A 17,956-nucleotide genomic window follows, 5' to 3' on the forward strand; every position below is an offset into this window, starting at 1 on the left:
TTGTTATATTTCTTCCGTATATGCAAGGGCCGGCTCATTTTCGCCTCGTATAGACACATACATAGCAATAACCAGGACAACCGTCCCTGAAAATGACAAATCGTTTCCCTAACAATGACCCACAGAGGTTAAAGTTCACCAGAGGGGTGTCTTCTAAGAAAAAAAAATAAAACATGTTTCAAACCTTGCCTAACTTGAACTGGGGAGGGGGTCATCGAGTGGGCGTTCTTCTACGAGTCATTTATTTGGTCTGACTAATAGGCAATTATTCTTTTTTAGTACCAAAAACAGGTGGTCTATCCCCCTCCCCCTTGTTAGGAAAGGTTCATATTCGGGGGGGAGGGGGGGTAATTTAGAATTTTAAAAAAAAGTTGATTACCAGGAACGAAACGTCTAGCAGACGATTATATGCCACCTTCACCGCCTTCCCCCACACCACATGGAAAAAACCTGAGTTCGATTCTGTCAATAATGCGAGGAATTTTTAAGGGCTTTTTCACAACGTGGCTGAGTTAGTAGGTCTCAGGCGAAGGTAGCATGGTTTTTTCCTCCGGAAAACTTGGGCTTTTCATCCAGCAAACAGCAAATTGACCCCAGAAAGCATTCATTTGCAGATTGATGCGCCCCTATTAATTACGAAAAAAAAATGCTTGAATCATTTTTGTAATTAATCGATCTTTAATAGATTTTCCGTTAAAGGGAGGAGTACCCCAAGGTTCACCTTTAGGTCCTTTTTTTTTTCATCACTTATATGAATACGTCGGATAGATTGATTTAGATTCTTCGTTGGCTCATATATACTAATGACTTTAAAAGTAAGTAACTCTCCTAAAAAACTCTCCTTCTGTGACTCTCCTAAAAAAGTTGGATCTTTTTTAGGAGAATCACAGAAAGCCCAGCAGAAGTTGAAAACAGTTGAAAGACCATTCGAACCACAGGGGAAGAGGTAGTCAGACTGCTGTAAATTCAGTGACATCGAAATCTCAGAGAGGATCCTGTGGGGAAACTACTGAACCTGCGAGATAGTTGGATCCCACACAGACATTAATGCAATCATAATCGGAACCATGGATTGGAGAAGTGCTAATGACTCCCCAGTCCACAAACGGGGTTGTTGTTGTTGTAATAGGGTTTTAGGAGCATCAACAACTAAGACCAAATTGCTCCTTAAATGCTGTCTGTGAATTGCGTGTGTTCTGTGGTCGATTTTCTGTTTGCTGGATGAAACACCCAAATTTCTAGGAGAAAAAAACCATGCTACCCTCCCCTGAAACCGACTAACTCAGCCACATTGTGAAAAAGGTCCATAAAAATTCCTCACATTAGTGACGGGACTCGAACTTGATCTCTTCCACCCATTGTGGGAAGGATGGCAATTCTGCCAACTATGCTATCCACGAGCACAAAGGAGGGACGAAAGACAATGATGGACAACTATAGACCAATGAGTTTGACTTCAGTGATGACTAAGATCATGAAATCTATGATACAGGATCGTCTCAATAGGAATGCTATCCTTAAAGGATCTCAGTATGAGTTCGAGCAGGGGACGACTTGCCTGATCAATGTAGTTAATTATTATGACGAGATCATAAAAATAGTTGGATGGAAGAAAATGGTTGGTCCCATAATAGGCTGTTATGAAAAAAAGTGGTGCAGATTGAGATTAATGGCAAGGTCCTTCGTTGGATCAAATGTTAATTAACAGAATTAGTTTCAAATGGACGTTCCTCATGGTGCAGCAAGTGGAGTCCCTCAAGGATTAGTGTTGTAGCCATTTCTGTTTTTTTATCTTCGTTAATGAAATTGATGGGGGAGTTCGAAGGAAGTTGTCAAAGTTTGTTGACTATTTAAGACCAAAATCAGACCATCTTTTAATTGTTTTTTATTGAAGATGACTTAGATCCAGCATCCTGGACAACCATTTTATATAGACTATTACAACAAAAAGCTGTATCTTAGTAAAATTTACCTTCTGGCAGCGTCTTGTAGATTGGCTACCATGGTGGTCGAGGCGAAGAGCTTGGTAAAGTAAAAAAGGATTTGGTCATTTACTTTTTGGAGATGAGGAAAATGCGAGTGATTTAGAATTTTTTTACTGTGAGATGGAGCCCAGCTTTCTTGCATAAAATAGCCATTACAATCTCACTCAGTTTAACCAATGTGGTTTATTGGGTGGGTTCGTCCATTATTTATCGAGTAGGTGGGGATGGAAGGGAGGTGTAGAGTGGAAAATTGAAAACACTCCCGCGTTTCCTGTTAGCCTCTCTCTCTCTGGCGTCTGCGAACAAAGGAATGCGAGCGAAGAACTTTGATACTAATCACTAGTGAACTCATCTTCGTAAACGACTGACGGCGAGATTGAGAGCGATTTATCAACACCGTCGATGTCGGGCGTTCGGCGGGGATCAAATTTCGGGGCTACCTACGGATGAACGTTTTGTTTCATAATGAGCTCAGCGTGAAGATCGTCTGTCCAGCCGACTTTATGAATGCAGGAAACAGCGAGCGTATGCGTATTGCACTCCCCCCCCCTAATAATGTTTGCGCATGCGCAGCGAGCACTCTACTTTCAACAATGCAGTGAAATAGACAAAAGTTTCCAATAAGTGTGAAAAAGACATGGAAATCACGTGCATATGAAATCAACAAACTTTCCTGTTTTCCTTTTTTTTTCTTTCTTTTTGTTTTTCCTGTAGTGAAAGCAAACGTATTTTTTTCGTGAGTGCATCTTTGAAACAGGGTGTGTACCGTGATAGTAGCTAATTGGCCGGAACGGAAGAAGGGGGGAAACTATGGGGGGGTTAAAACTGTAAGGTCCATTTCCTATATTGCGGATTGAAGCGTACAACGACCCAAAAGCGGTAACTTTCTACCGCGCACCGAAAGCAAATGGAAGGACGAAGGAGATCACGAGATTCGCAGTTATTTCGTTCGTTGAGCCGTCACAAATAAAATGGGTCAACGTGAGGCAGCGGAGGTGCGGCTGCGAATTTCGGTAAATAAAAACTGCGAAAGGCGTTCGGATACGAGCATTTTTATGTTCTTTTTGTCTTTCTTTGTTACGCTAATATCAATGAACAAACATCTTACGGCTGCGATATATCCGACGTGACACGAACGATGGCGGTAAACCTGTTTACGGAATTAACCGGTGCGCAGTAATGTCGGAACAATCGGCACACCGTCGCACATTTAATTATAAACGCGATTTCGATATTGCGATCGTCACGTGTTGGTCGTTTTTCAAATTCACTTAATTACGGGTTTTTTTTTTTTTTTTTTTTTTGAAATCCAGTGTGTGTTTGGAATTGATCCCCCCTCCCCCTTCACAATCAGAATGCGGGCAGACATAACAATGTTTCGTTTGGAAAAGTAAGTTTATTTGCATTCGAGGCGACCGATCGCGATAAGCAGTTTTCAACCACATTTTCTTCTGTCAAAGACCAAAGGTTAAATAAATCCATTTCAATCTCTCTCTCTCTCTCTCACTGTAAAAGACCTTTTCTTTCCTTTCGCTCTTTCTTTCATTGTCCCTTTTCTCTCTTTACTTCTCTGTCTATCTCTTTCATTCCCTTCTTCCCCTCTACCTTCAACACCGCCCTTATTTCTCTGCATTTCTTTCTCTCTTTCACTTTCTTCCACAATTTTTTACCTCCATTCTTCTCTCTGTCTTAATCTCTATATTTCCTTCCCTTGAATTTCTCTTCTTTTCTTCTTTGTTCTCTCTCTCTCTCTCTCTCTCTCTCGCTGTCATCCTCATTTCTCATTCTATCTCCTTTTCTTTCCTTTTAATTTCTCACTCATTCTCTGTCTCTTCCTTTCTGTCTTCTGTTCTCCATCCTTTCTTCTTTCATTCTTTCCTTTCCTTTTATTTCTAATACTCTCTTTCTCTCTCTCTCTCTCTCTCTCTCTCTCTCGCTGTCATCCTCATTTCTCATTCTATCTCCTTTTCTTTCCTTTTAATTTCTCACTCATTCTCTGTCTCTTCCTTTCTGTCTTCTGTTCTCCATCCTTTCTTCTTTCATTCTTTCCTTTCCTTTTATTTCTAATACTCTCTTTCTCTCTCTCTCTCTCTCTCTCTCTCTCTCTCTCTCTCTCTCTCTATGTCCTTTTCTTTCCTTTAATTTCTCACTCATTCTCTCTCTTCCTTGTTTTCATTTTTTACCCTTATTTCTCTCTTGAGCTTTATTTTCCTTTATTTCTCACTCATACTCTCTCTGTTTCTTTCTCCCTTTTCTCTCTTTCTTTGTCTTTTTCTCCCTTCTCGCTCTTTCTTTGTGTCATTTTCTCTTTTCTTTCTTTCTTTCTTTCTTTGTCTAATTCTTCCTTTCTTCTGTCTTCCCCTCTTCCTTCAACACTGCCCTTATTTCTCTGCGTTTCTTTCTCTCTTTCGCATTCCTCCTCAGTTTCTCCTCCATTCTTCTCTTTGTTTCATTCTCTATATTTCTTTCCTCTAATTTTCTCTCCTTTGCTTCTTTGCTCTCTCTCTCTCTCTCTCTCTCTCTCTCTCTCTCTCTCTCTCTCTCTCTCTCTCACCCTCATTTCTCGTTTCATTTACTTTCATTTCCTCTCTCATTCTTTCTCCTTTTCTTTCCTTTAATTTTTCACTCGTTGTCTTCTGTTCTCCATCCTTTCCTCTTTCATCCTCACTTCTTTCCTTTTATTTCTAATTCTCTCTCTCTCATTTTCCTTTTTTTACCCTTATTTCTCTATTTAACTTTATTTTCCTTTATTTTTCACTCATACTCTCTCTGGTCCCTTTGCTATCTTTCTCAGTCTTTTTCTCCCTTCTCGCTCTTTCTTTGTGTCATTTTTCTCTTTTCTTTGTCTAATCCTTCCTTTCTTCTCTTTACTTCTCTGTCTCAGTTCCTTCTATCTTCTGTCTTCCCATCTTCCTCCCCATCGCCCTTATTTCTCTCTCCTTTTCTTTCTCTCTTTCGCCTTCTTTTTCTATTTATCCTCCCTATTTCCCCTCTCATTCTCTATTTTTCTTCTCTCTGATTTCTCTTTCCTCTTCTTTTCTTTTCTCTCTCTTTCATCTCCTTTACTTTTACTTCTCGCTCATTATCTCTCGTCACTCAATCTCCCTTTTCTCTCTTTCTTTCTTTCTCTCAATCTCCTCTTTTATCTCTTTCTTTGTCTGCCTCAATTTTCTCTTCTCTCTTTCTCTCCCCTTTATTTTTCTCTCTCTTCCCTAACCGTGAAAAATAACGATTCGGATTGCAGCCCTCTGTGGTAATGTAGTGGCTACGCTATTCGACTTCCTTTTGGAAAAATCTCGGGCTCCATTTTTGTTCGCTACACCAGTTTCAAATTGGTAACATCAAACACTTCTAAAGGACTGTTTACAAGTAGTGCCTAAGTTAGTATCACTACAAGCAACATAATGCAAGAAAGCTGTTGGAGCCTCCTTGAAGCTCAAGGAGCTCCATGTCTTCCTTTAGATGCAGTTTCCATACCTGGACAGAGTGTTCCACGTGCGACCTTGCAATTGTCTTTTACAGTGGGTTATGATCTTCCTATCTCTACAACAAGTACTGTGTTCAATAAATCATCGATACGACACCATGGACTTTCCTTGTACCTGTATACACTGCATGGAGAACTTCATGTCTGCCCATAATAACTCCAATAACTTTGCTCCTGTACAGAGTCCAATTGCAAGATCTGAGTTGTATTAAAACATAGCTGCCACTTTTCTAACCATATTTGAATCATTTTCAGATAAATCCAAATCATCCTGAAGAAGTATTACTTGGCGCAGATCATTAATCACTCTCCCGATCTTTACATCTTCAAAATTTGGCATCATACCATTTATTCCTTGGTCAATCTTTTATCAAAAAACAGAATCTTGGTTATCTGAGGTATTCCATGAGTGGAATGGTGTGCAGGTAAATTTCGTGGTTTGAAGATAATAAAGCATACTCACCTACGTTGGTATAAGGTAAAAAATTATAAATGACCTTTTGTGATGATGATATTGCAAAGAAAGCTGTCACTGAAGAAGTAAGAAAATACCACAAAATGTTTGACACTATTATGTACATTAAGCACCACACGTAATGCACGTTGGTCCATAAGCATCACGAGCCCTAGTTCTTACCAGTAAATCATGCCCCATATTAAGCAACCACCACCACCTACCTGGATAGTAGGCACCATGTATGGTGCCTACTGTCCAGGCACCATACATGGTGGATCCATGGACTTGAGTTGCTTGCCCCACACAGGAAGGCGTCCGTCGGCGTGTTGCACCAGATATTTGGACTCATCCGACCTGCACACTCGTTTCCAGTCCTCCAATGTCCAACCATCGTATTGTTAACACCACATCTGAGTATTTGACACCTGTTTGATCACCATTCTATGTGCACCTTAACCATGGGCCATGAGTGGGCCCTTTTGAAAGTCCATGATACGTTTACTGCGTCCCATAACTGCTACTTTATCCTTTGACTTGCACAATCAGATGCAAATTGCTGTTCTATCTTTCATACTGCCATCTCTAGTCCATTACAGATGGGGTGGTCATAAGTCACTGATCTTCAGAGAATAGGATTTAATGTATCAGTTTTAAGGGCCCTCGTGATAGCACAGTTGGTAGAATCACCGTCCTCCACAAACCGGTGGAAAAGACCTGAGTTCGAGTCCGGTCGATGATGTGAGGAATTTTTATGGGCCTTTTTCACAATGTGGCCGAGTTAGTCGGTATCATGCGAGGGTAGATGGTTTTCCACTCGAAACCATGGGTTTTTTATTCAGCAAACAAAACATCGACCACAAAACACGCAATTAACAGACAACATACAAGAAACAATATGGCACGAGCTGCTGATGCTTTTTTAACAACAACAGCAATACCAACTCAATATTAAACTTTCCATTAATTTTATTATATCTTTTGCAAACTGTAATAAAATCATATTTTGTCTTCTGCAATTTCCATTACTCTCGATACCAAAGCGTATACTTTCTGAGATTTATGCGTACAATATACATAAAGAGAGATAAATAGATGGAGCTAAAAACCAGATTATCCGAGATGCACTTAGTTCATGGATGAGCTGAGAGTGGCCATCTGTGTGTCAGATAGTGAAAGAAGTGAACTGCTTTTGGCCAGCTGATGGCGCTCTGCTCAGGAAATAAATTACTTCACCTGGGTGGTTCCTGATAAGGTGGAATAAGATGACCGGCCAATGCCTTCGTACCCCCCCCCCCCTCCTTCGCAAGGGTGGAGGACGCGACGCATTCTGATCGTGTTAGTGACCACATTAAGAGAGGTCACAGGATTCTCACTTCCCACCCACACACGTTTTCTTCTACAGCCTCATAATTTCCTTACATTACACGTTTAAAGTTTAGCGGTAGCGCCACCTATTGGCTCATAGCAGCATTAAATCGTCGAAAAAGGATTTAATGCCGCTACATGCCGATAGGCAGCGTTTTTTACTCGCGATTAGCAGTGTGTAGTGCATCCACCAGGTGGCGCTAGTAAAAAAAACTAGCTGGAGGTTTTCAAATAATAAGGATGGATTTTAATGTAAAGGAAACGTGGCATATGTATGGTTGCTATAGAAACCAAACTGTGTGTAGTTGGAGATTGCGTACATTCATAATGCAAGGTAGACGTATTCATATTTCATTCTCTGTGTAATTCTGGCTTACTATTATCCTCTAATGATTAGTTATAGGACAAGTTGAGTCAGTCTATATTAGTGACATATATCAACAGCCATCGTATCCAGGGTCGAGTACGGGTACTGGCCATGTTTAATAGAGCTGTAAATCAGCTACATTAATATAGTTATAACACTGTACTTGCAAAAGTTGTGTAAGTTCCATAATTGGCGTTATTGAAGGTGTGAATTCGCTGGAAACATGAAAAGCAGGAAGATTTTTTTGTCCATGCATGTATTTTTTGTGGCCAGCATGATTTAAACTTCCCAGTTAATGCGATTAATCTTTCGACAGTGTAATTTGTGTAAAAGTAAAAAGGCACGATGGCAAAGGCAAAGTTGCACATACTGTTTGTGTAAAAGTAGTGCAATACCAAGACAACTCGTGGCATACGAAAAGTTGCTCGATGCTGTTTGTAAGAAGTGCAATACCATGGCAACTAGTGGATAAGCTTGATGATGCTATTTGTTTAAAAGTAGTGCAATACCAAACAACTCGTGGTAAAGGCGCTTTCTATATTTAGATATATGGAAAGTACAATACCGCGGAAACTCGTGGTAAAGGAAAAGTTTGACTATGCTATTTGTTTAAAAGTAGTTTAATACCATACAACTCGTGGCACAAAAGCACTTTCTATAATTAGACATTATAGAAAGCATAGTACAATATACAACTCGCGAGAAAGGCACTTTCTTTCTATACTAGACATACAGAAAGAGTAATACCGTGGCAACTCGTGGTAAGGGAAATGTTTTACGATGCAATTTGTTTAAAAATAGTGCACTACCATGCAACTCGTTTAGTAAAAAGACACTTTCTATCTTAGATATATAGAAAGCGCAGCATATACAAATCGCCGGAAAGGCACTTTCTTTCTATACTAAACGTACAGAATGTGCAATACCATGGCAACTCGTGGTAAAGAAAAAATCCGACGATGCTATTTGTTTAAAAGTAGTGCAATACCATACAATTCGCGGTATAGGCACTTTGTATAATTAGACACAGAAAGTGCAGTATATACAACTCGTGGTAAAGGCACTTTCTATATTTAGATATATGGAAAGTACAATACCGCGGAAACTCGTGATAAAGGAAAAGTTTGACTATGCTATTCGTTTAAAAATAGTTTAATGCCATACAACTCGTGGTGCAAAAGCACTTTCTATAATTAGACATTATATACTGTATATACTATGCTTTCTATAATTAGACATTATAGAAAGCATAGTATATACAACTCGCGAGAAAGGCACTTTCTTTCTATACTAGACATATAGAAAGTACAATACCGCGGAAACTCGTGGAAAAGGAAAAGTTTAACGCTGTTATTTGTTTAAAAATAGTGCACTACCATGCAACTCGTTTAGTATAAAGACACTTTCTATCTTAGACATATGGAAAGTGCAGTACAGTATATACAAATCGCAGGAAAGACGCTTTCTTTCTATATTAGACATACAGAAAGTGCAGTATATACAACTCGTGGTAAAAGCACTTTCTATATTTAGATATATAGAAAGTACAATACCGCGGAAACTCGTAGTAAAGGAAAAGTTTGACTATGCTATTCGTTTAAAAATAGTTTAATACCATACAACTCGTGGCACAAAAGCACTTCCTATAATTAGACATTATAGAAAGCATAGTATATACAACTCGCGAGAAAGGCACTTTCTTTCTATATTAGACATACAGAAAGTGGCAACTCGCGGTCAAGGAAATGTTTTACGATGCTATTTGTTTAAAAATACCATGCAACTCGTTTAATATAAATACACTTTTTATCTTAGACATATAGAAAGTGCAGTAAATACAAATCGCAGGAAAGACACTTTCTTTCTATAATAGACATACAGAAAGTGCAATACCCTGATAACTCATAGTAAAGAAAAAATCTGACGATGCTATTTGTTTAAAAGTAGTGCTATACCATACAATTCGCGGTATAGGCACTTTGTATAATTAGACGCATAGAAAGTGCAGTATATACAACTCGTGGTAAGGGTACTTTCTATATTTAGATATATGGAAAGTACAATATCACGGAAACTCGTGGTAAGGAAAAGTTTGACTATATTATTTGTTTAAAATTAGTGCAATACCATACAACTCGTGGCACAAAAGCACTTTCTAAAATGATATATTATAGAAAGTGTAGCATATACAACTCCCGAGAAAGGCACTTTCTTTCTATATTAGACATACAGAAAGTGCAATACCATAGCAACTCGTGGTAAAGGAAAAGTTTGACGATGCTATTTGCTTAAAAGTTGTGCACTACCATACAACTCGTAATAAAGACACTTTCTATATTAGACATATAGAAAGTGCAGTATATACAACCAGTGCTAAAGGCACTTTCTATGTTTAGATATATGGAAAGTACAATACCATGGACACTCGTGGTAAAGGAAAAGATTGAAGATTCCGCTTATTCAAAAGTGCAATACCATACAACTTGTGGTAAAGACACTTTATATATTAGGCATATGGAAAGTGCCATGTATACAACTCGTGGTAAAGGCACTTTCTATATGGAAAGTACATTACCATGGACACTCGTGGTAAAGGAAAAATTTGACGATGCTATTTATTTAAAAGTAGGGCAATACCGTACAAGTCGTGGCACAAAGGCACCCTTCTATAATTAGACATATAGAATGAGCAGAATATACAACTCGTGGTAAAGGCACTTTCTTTATATAGACATATAAAAAATGCAATACCATGGCAACTCGTGGTAAAGGCACTTTCTTTATATAGACATATAGAAAATGCAATACCATGGCAACTCGTGGTAAAGGCACTTTCTTTATATAGACATATAGAAAATGCAATACCATGGCAACTCGTGGTAAAGGCACTTTCTTTATATAGACATATAGAAAATGCAATACCATGACAACTCGTGGTAAGTGCAAAGTTTCACCATTCCATTTCTTTAAAAGTAGTGCAATCTCAAAGCAACTCGTCGTATAAGGTAAACTTTGAAGATGCAGTTTATTTAAATGTAATGAAATACCACGGCAATTCGTGGTGAAGGCACCTTCTGCATTAGATATAAAAAAAAATGCAACACCATGGCAATCGTTGGTGAACTAAGTTTGGTACATTTAAATACCGTGGTAACTCGCTAAACGCAAAGTTTGATGATATTGTATGTTTCAAAATAGTGCAATACCCTGACAACTCCTGATAAATGCATTGCTCATCTCTGTGAATTAATCCCACAAGTGAACTTTCCATTTACCACAAGTTGTCTTTATATTGCATTACTTTAAAAAAAAAATAGTGTGTTGGAATCTAAGAGACGTTGCTGAATATTGGTTGTCATGACAATCGCGGACAGCAATGTTATCCTCACTAAGAGAGCTATAAAGATGGAGAATTGATATCCATTCATCTAGATACTCTTATTGTATCGCAATAAGTTCCTCTTTTATATTCATATTAAAATAGCGTTCATTGTGGGGATGGAGGGCACTCGAAACGTGTGAAAGCTTCATTGTTGCGTGTTGTGGGTTTTATTATTTGAAACAAAGGATTTTATCCTTAGTTAGTGGCTGCCATGTTTCTAAGATATCATGGTTCACGTCCCTTAATGTGAGGAATTCTTTGCAGATAAATCTTATGCTAAAAGCAATGAAAAAATCTTCGACACACTTATTTCTGAGAGGCATGCGTGTTAAAAATAGCCTGCTAATGTATTGTTCTTCCGTTTCCTTTATCCTTTGATAGCACAAATAATGAGCACCGGAAGGGATAATGCGGAAATAAGAGTTGTTTGTATTCTCTCGTGTACTGTAAGATGTTGCAGATAAGATCGTGTTGTGACACATCTTCGGGTGTCTGCGAAAAGAACCACCACCACCACCACGCCCCGAAGTCATTGGTCCATTGATCTTTGTACCTTTTAGGGTTCGGGCAGCTATTTTTATTTTAATGGGAGGGTCAGGCGTGTTTTCTCTGCTCAAATGTCCTTAAGTAGGAGAAGTTTCAGTTTAACTGATTTTCTACGCAAATTAATCAATACGAATTCAATGTATGCAAAGAAAAGCATAGAAATAGAAAGATAGATTGAAACAGAAGTAGAAGAAACCAAAATGTAGAAAGGAATAAATGATAAAATAATAGAAAGAAATAGGAGAAATATAAATGTAGAAGGGAACAGGGAAAACATAGAAATATAGAAAGAAACATAAATAAAAATCTAGAAAGGAACAGAGGAAGAAAAATAGAAATAGAATGGAAAGAGACATAAAAATAGAGATAGAGAGAGAGAAAGAGAGAAATAGAAACATAGAATGAATGGGGATTAAATAGAAATATAGAAAGGAAGAAAATATGTAGAAAGAAAAAACAGAGGGGAAAATATAGCAAGGAACAGGGGAAGAAATAGTGATAGAGAGATAAAAAGAAATATAGAAAAAAAAACAGAGGATGAAATAGAAACATGAAAAGGAAGTAAGATATAGAAAGGAACAGAGGACGAAAAAATATAGCAAGGAATAAAGGAAGAAATAGAATGGAAAAAGACAGAAATAGAAATGGACAGAGAAATAGAAGCATAAGGGATGAAAAATAAATACATAGAGGATGAAATATAACTATAAAAAGAAAGAAAATATAGCAAGGAACAGGGGAAGAAATAGAAATAAAATGGAAAGAGAGATGGAGAGAGAAATAGAAACATAGTAAGGAATACATACATAGAAACACAGGGGGTGAAATAGAAATATAGAAAGGAACGTAGGAGGAAAAATGTAGAAAGGGACATAGGAGGAAAATATATAGAAAGGAACAGAGAATGAAATAGAAACATAGCAAGGAACAGAGAAAGAAAGAAATAGAATGAAGAGAGATATAGAAATATAGAAATAGAATGGAGAGAGACATAGAAATATAGATGGATAGAGAAATAAAAACAGAGGTTGAAATAGAAATATAGAAAGGAACAGACGGAAAATATAAAAATAATAAAAATATGAAAAGGAACATAGGATGAAATAGAATGGAAAGAGACATAGAAATAGAATGGAGAGAGAGACATAGAAATATAGATGGATAGAGAAATATAAATATAGAAAGGAAGAAAAATATAGAAAGGAACATAGGATGAAATAGAAGTAAAATGGAAAGAGACACAGAAATAGAGATGGAGAGAGAAATAGAAACATAGTAAGGAACACATACATAGAAACATAAGCGATGAAATAGAAAATTATAAAGGAAGAAAAATATAGAAAAGAACATAGGATGAAGTAGAAACATAGAAAGGAACAGAACAGAAGGGAAATAGAGAAATGAAAAAAAATATAGAAAGGAACATAGGATGAAATAGAAATAGAATGGAAAGAGACATAGAAATAGAGATAGAGAGAGAGAGAGACAGAATCATATAAAGGAACAGAGGGATGAAACAGAAATATAGAAAGGAACAGAGGATGAAGTAGAAACATATAAAGGAACAGAAAAAAGGGAAATAGAGAAAGGAAAATTATAGAAAGGAACATAGGATGAAATAGAAATAGAATGAAAAGAGACATAGAAATGGAGAGAGAGAGAGAGAGAGAGAGAGAGAGAGAGAGAGAGAGAGAGAGAGAGAGAGAGAATCATATGAAGGAAAGGGGATGAAACAGAAATATAGAAAGGAACAGAGAAAGAAATAGAGAATAGAAAAATAGTAAGAAACAGAGGGAGGAGTAGAAATAGAGATGGAGAGAGAAATAGAAATATAGAAAGAATCAGAGGACGAAATCAAAATATAGGAAGAATCAGAAGGTGAAATCGAAATATAGAATGGATCAGAGGATGAAAGAGAAATATAAAAGGAATCAGGGAGTGACATATAGACATAGAAAGAAGCATGAAGAGAAATATAGAAGAAATAGGGATGAAATTGAAATGTAGAAAGAATCGGGAGATGAAATAGAAATGTAAAAAGAATCGGGAGATGAAATAGAAATATAAAACAGGAAAATGAAGTAATAGAAAGAAGTAGAGGTTGAAACTGAAATATAGAATGAAACAGAAGAATACAGATAGAAAAATATTAAGAAAGGAAGAAATAGTTATGTAGAAAGAAATAAAGGAAGAAATGATAATATAGAAAAACACGCGGATAGATAAGCAGGGGAAAAAATAAACGAAAGAGATAGTGTGTGGACAGAGAGATAGAGAAAGCTGATACCTCGATTCGGATAGGGGCATGAATAGATAGAGGAAAGTGGGAGAGAAAAAGCGGACTGAAGCAGTGGAAATCTCTTGCCATGGACTTTTAAGCAGCACACCTTTTGACAGCAAACATTGACTTAAAGCACTCGAAGATTTATGATTATTCGACCACCCTCTGCTACCACTTTTATCTCCAGCGTTCTACACAACCTCTCGCAACACTCGAGTGTGACACCGCCACGCAAAATATCGCCCCAAGACCGATGCTCGCAGGCATGTCAGGTGTCAGCCACTCTCATCGATTGGTCTTGTCGCTCACTCCAGCAGCTTCGACCACACTTAAAATATGGAGAAGATTCGTTTCCTCGCTCTTTAACAGAGAATATCGCGGAAGGAAAATGTCCCAGAAAGCCAATATCCGCACCACTTTGCACCACTCTTCACTTTGTCTCCATCTCAACAACAAAAAAACGCCCAGATTATTCTTTCTCTTCTTTTGGCGCATGCGCACAGATTAATGGGCTCGTACAAAATACACTGGATAAAAAATATAAGAACCTTTATGTAGCATCGATGCCAAATAGATCTCTCCAGCATATCATTCTCAATAGGATTGAGATCAGGTGAATGTGGGATCAGGGAAGATGGTGGAAATCTGTTCTCCGAACCATTCTTGCTCGATTCTGATATGGTGCGCTGTTGCATTGCCATTCATAAAGTGGCCATCATCTTCTGGATAAAAGTGTAATAATGCAGGGTACAGTAGATTTGGTATCAGGTACTCCTGGATCACATATCCAGGAGTATCCTTTGCCTTTGAGATGTGGAACAACCGCTTGCTTTCCAGTGATTAAAAACCTTTGGGATGGACGATTATTTGGTTGAAAAACCACGCTCGCCTGAGACCGACTAAGTGGGCCACATTGTAAAAAAGGCCTAAAAATTACTCCTGTCATCGATGGGACTCAAACTTAGGTCTTTGAGGAGGACGGCGATCGTACCAACTGTGCTATCCACGAGGGCCGGTTTTCTTTGCATATATTTGCATTTCTTCCATCTGAGACTGTCTTAATTCAGAGGTTCTATATTTTTGGCCAGTGCGTGTAGTAACCTCTGAATTGTAATTCGTATTTCCAATTGAAATTAGAAACACGATAAAAAGAATTGTTGGCTCATCCGTCGCGTTCAAATAACTTGAACTTTGCAGTCAGCGTCCGATTTCTCGAGCGGCAAAAATTAAAAGTGGTGCGTCCGCTTTCGGCTATCGATATCAGTTATCGGCCGTACGTTGCGTTTGCTGAGAGATGAAGTGAAGAGTTAATCTGGAGAGTGAGTGAGAGTAGAATTTTTCGCTTTCATAATTGCGCATCAAAGGGCAGTTATTATCGTGGCCGTTAATTAAGAAAAAGCGATAAATCTCCGAATTTTACCGTTCTTTGCGACTTCCGAATAAACGCGGCGAAATTTTAAAACGGCAGACGAAACAAAAACGGAACAAGACGCATTTATTAGCGGCGCATCGATCAAAATCACTTAGGCCGCATTCCGCCGTAGCCCTGCCCTAATAACCATCATCTGGCGTTGCAAGTTTTCATCTCGTCCGAGTGGGAAGTAATGTTTCTTTCCCTCTCTCTCTCTCTCTCTCTCTCTCTCTCCGGCGCATATTCGTGACATTCACGAGAATGTAATGTTTTGTTGGCTCAGTTAAAGGGGGGGAGTGCAAAAAAGTGAGGTCACAGTTCAGAGTGGATGAAGGTGGGGAGACGAAAGTGGATCTCGTAGACATCCTTTCGTTATGCGGGAATGTTCTTTGCGGCAACAACGGAAACGCTAATTGTCGTCATGGCGAGTGGCAGTTGCAGTGGACGTCACCGGGGACTTGGGCGGGAGAAGAAACGCGGTGGAGTCGGTGAACCCCTAATGAACATTAACACTGCCCCTACCCTTAAACATCACTCATTTTGTTATCTCAAAGTTATCGACCTTCCCCATAAAAATTCTTCTTGGAGAAAATGCCAAAGAAACTAAAGATATAAGTTGTTCTCTCTTTCTCTCTGTCTCTGTCTCTCTGTCTCTCTCTCTCTCTCTCTCTCTCTCATCTTTCTGGATTCTCTCTATTTATTCTCTCTATCTATTTATTCTTTGCCTCTCTCTATTCTCTCTTTTCTGTGTTTATTCCTCCTCGCTCTCTCTCTCTCTCTCTCTGTTTATTATCTTTCTGGATTCTCTCTATTTATTCTCTCTATCTATTTATTCTTTGCCTCTCTCTATTCTCTCTTTTCTGTGTTTATTCCTCCTCGCTCTCTCTCTCTATCTCTCTCTCTCTCTTCTCTCTCTCTCTCTCTCTCTCTCTCTCTGTATTCTCTCTATTTATTCCCTCCCTCTCTCTATTCATCCCCTATTCTCTCTCTCTCTGTGGATTCTCTCTTTTTATTCTTTGCCTCTCTCTATTCTCTGTTTTCTGTGTTTATTCCTCCTCTCTCTCTCTCTCTCTCTCTCTCTCTCTCTCTCTCTCTCTCTCTCTCTCTCTCTCTCTCTCTCTGTATTCTCTCTATTTATTCTCTCCCTTTCTCTCTATTCATCCCCTATTCTCTCTCTCTCTCTCTGTATTCTCTCTATTTATTCCCTCCCTTTCTCTCTATTCATCCCCTATTCTCTCTCTCTCTCTCTCTCTCTCTCTCTCTCTCTCTCTGTATTCTCTCTATTTATTCCCTCCCTTTCTCTTTATTCATCCCCTATTCTCTCTCTCTCTCTGTATTCTCTCTATTTATTCTCTCCCTTTCTCTTTATTCATCCCCTATTCTCTCTCTCTCTCTGTATTCTCTCTATTTATTCCCTCCCTTTCTCTCTATTCATCCCCTATTCTCTCTCTCTCTCTCTCTCTCTCTCTCTCTCTCTCTCTCTCTCTCTCTCTCTCTCTCTGTATTCTCTCTATTTATTCCCTCCCTCTCTCTATTCATCCCCTATTCTCTCTCTCTCTCTCTCTCTCTCTCTCTCTTTCTCTGTATTCTCTCTATTTATTCCCTCCCTTTCTCTCTATTCATCCCCTATTCTCTCTCTCTCTCTCTCTCTCTCTCTCTCTCTCTCTCTGTATTCTCTCTATTTATTCCCTCCCTTTCTCTCTATTCATCCCCTATTCTCTCTCTCTCTCTCTCTGTATTCTCTCTATTTATTCCCTCCCTTTCTCTCTATTCATCCCCTATTCTCTCTCTCTCTCTCTCTCTCTCTCTCTCTCTCTCTCTGTATTCTCTCTATTTATTCCCTCCCTTTCTCTCTATTCATCCCCTATTCTCTCTCTCTCTCTCTCTGTATTCTCTCTATTTATTCCTTCCCTCTCTCTATTCATCCCCTATTCTCTCTCTCTCTCTCTCTCTCTCTGGATTCTTTCTGTCTCTCTTTCTCTTGATTCTCTCTATTTATTCTCTCTCTTTCTCTCTCTCTCTCTCTCTCTCTCTCTCTCTCTCTCTCTCTCTCTCTCTCTCTCTCTCTGTATTCTCTCTATTTATTCTTTGCCTCTCTTCTGTGTTTATTTCTCCTCTCTTTATTCTCTTCGTCTCTCTCTATTCTCTCTCTCTCTTCTGTGTTTATTCCTCCTCTATTTATTCTCTTCGCCTCTATTTTCTCTTTATTATCTCTCTCTCTCTCTCTCTCTCTCTCTCTCTCTCTCTCTCTCTCTCTCTCTCTCTCTCTCTCTCTCTCTCTCTCTCTCTCTGTATTCTCCTTTTTTATGTTTATTCCTGTCTTTATTCTTTCTATTTATTCTCTTCCTCTCTTTATTCTTTATTGTCTCCTTCTCTGTACTCTTTCTTTATTTATTTATTCTCTCTTTCTCTCTAATTTTTCTTTCCCTCTGTTTATTATCTTCTTCCTTATTCCCTATCTATTTTCTCTCTCTCTCTCTCGCTCTCTCTCTCTCATATTGTTTTTTTCTTCTGCGTCCTTCCCTGACCTATATATCTTTCCCTCTATTCTCTTTTCTCTTTGTTTATTCTTTTCTATATTCACATCCTTTATATCTGTGTTCGCAGTCTTCAACGCTTTACTCTGTCGCTGTCTATTTTTCTTTCTCTCTTCTTCTTTTCCTTCTGTCTGTCTA

General features: G+C 38.4%; 1 protein-coding gene across 1 annotated transcript in view; it reads right to left on the reverse strand.

Annotated features, from left to right (window-relative positions):
• Window positions 1-17,956, reverse strand: part of LOC150085241 (uncharacterized) — a 102,834-nt gene that overhangs the window by 34,339 nt on the left and 50,539 nt on the right. The gene's annotated exons all lie outside the window — the stretch shown is intronic.

This window comes from Mastigoproctus giganteus, chromosome 5 (genome assembly GCF_048544385.1).
Source record: "Mastigoproctus giganteus isolate SK-2022 chromosome 5, ASM4854438v1, whole genome shotgun sequence".
Classification (NCBI taxonomy): Eukaryota; Metazoa; Arthropoda; class Arachnida; order Uropygi; family Thelyphonidae; genus Mastigoproctus; species Mastigoproctus giganteus.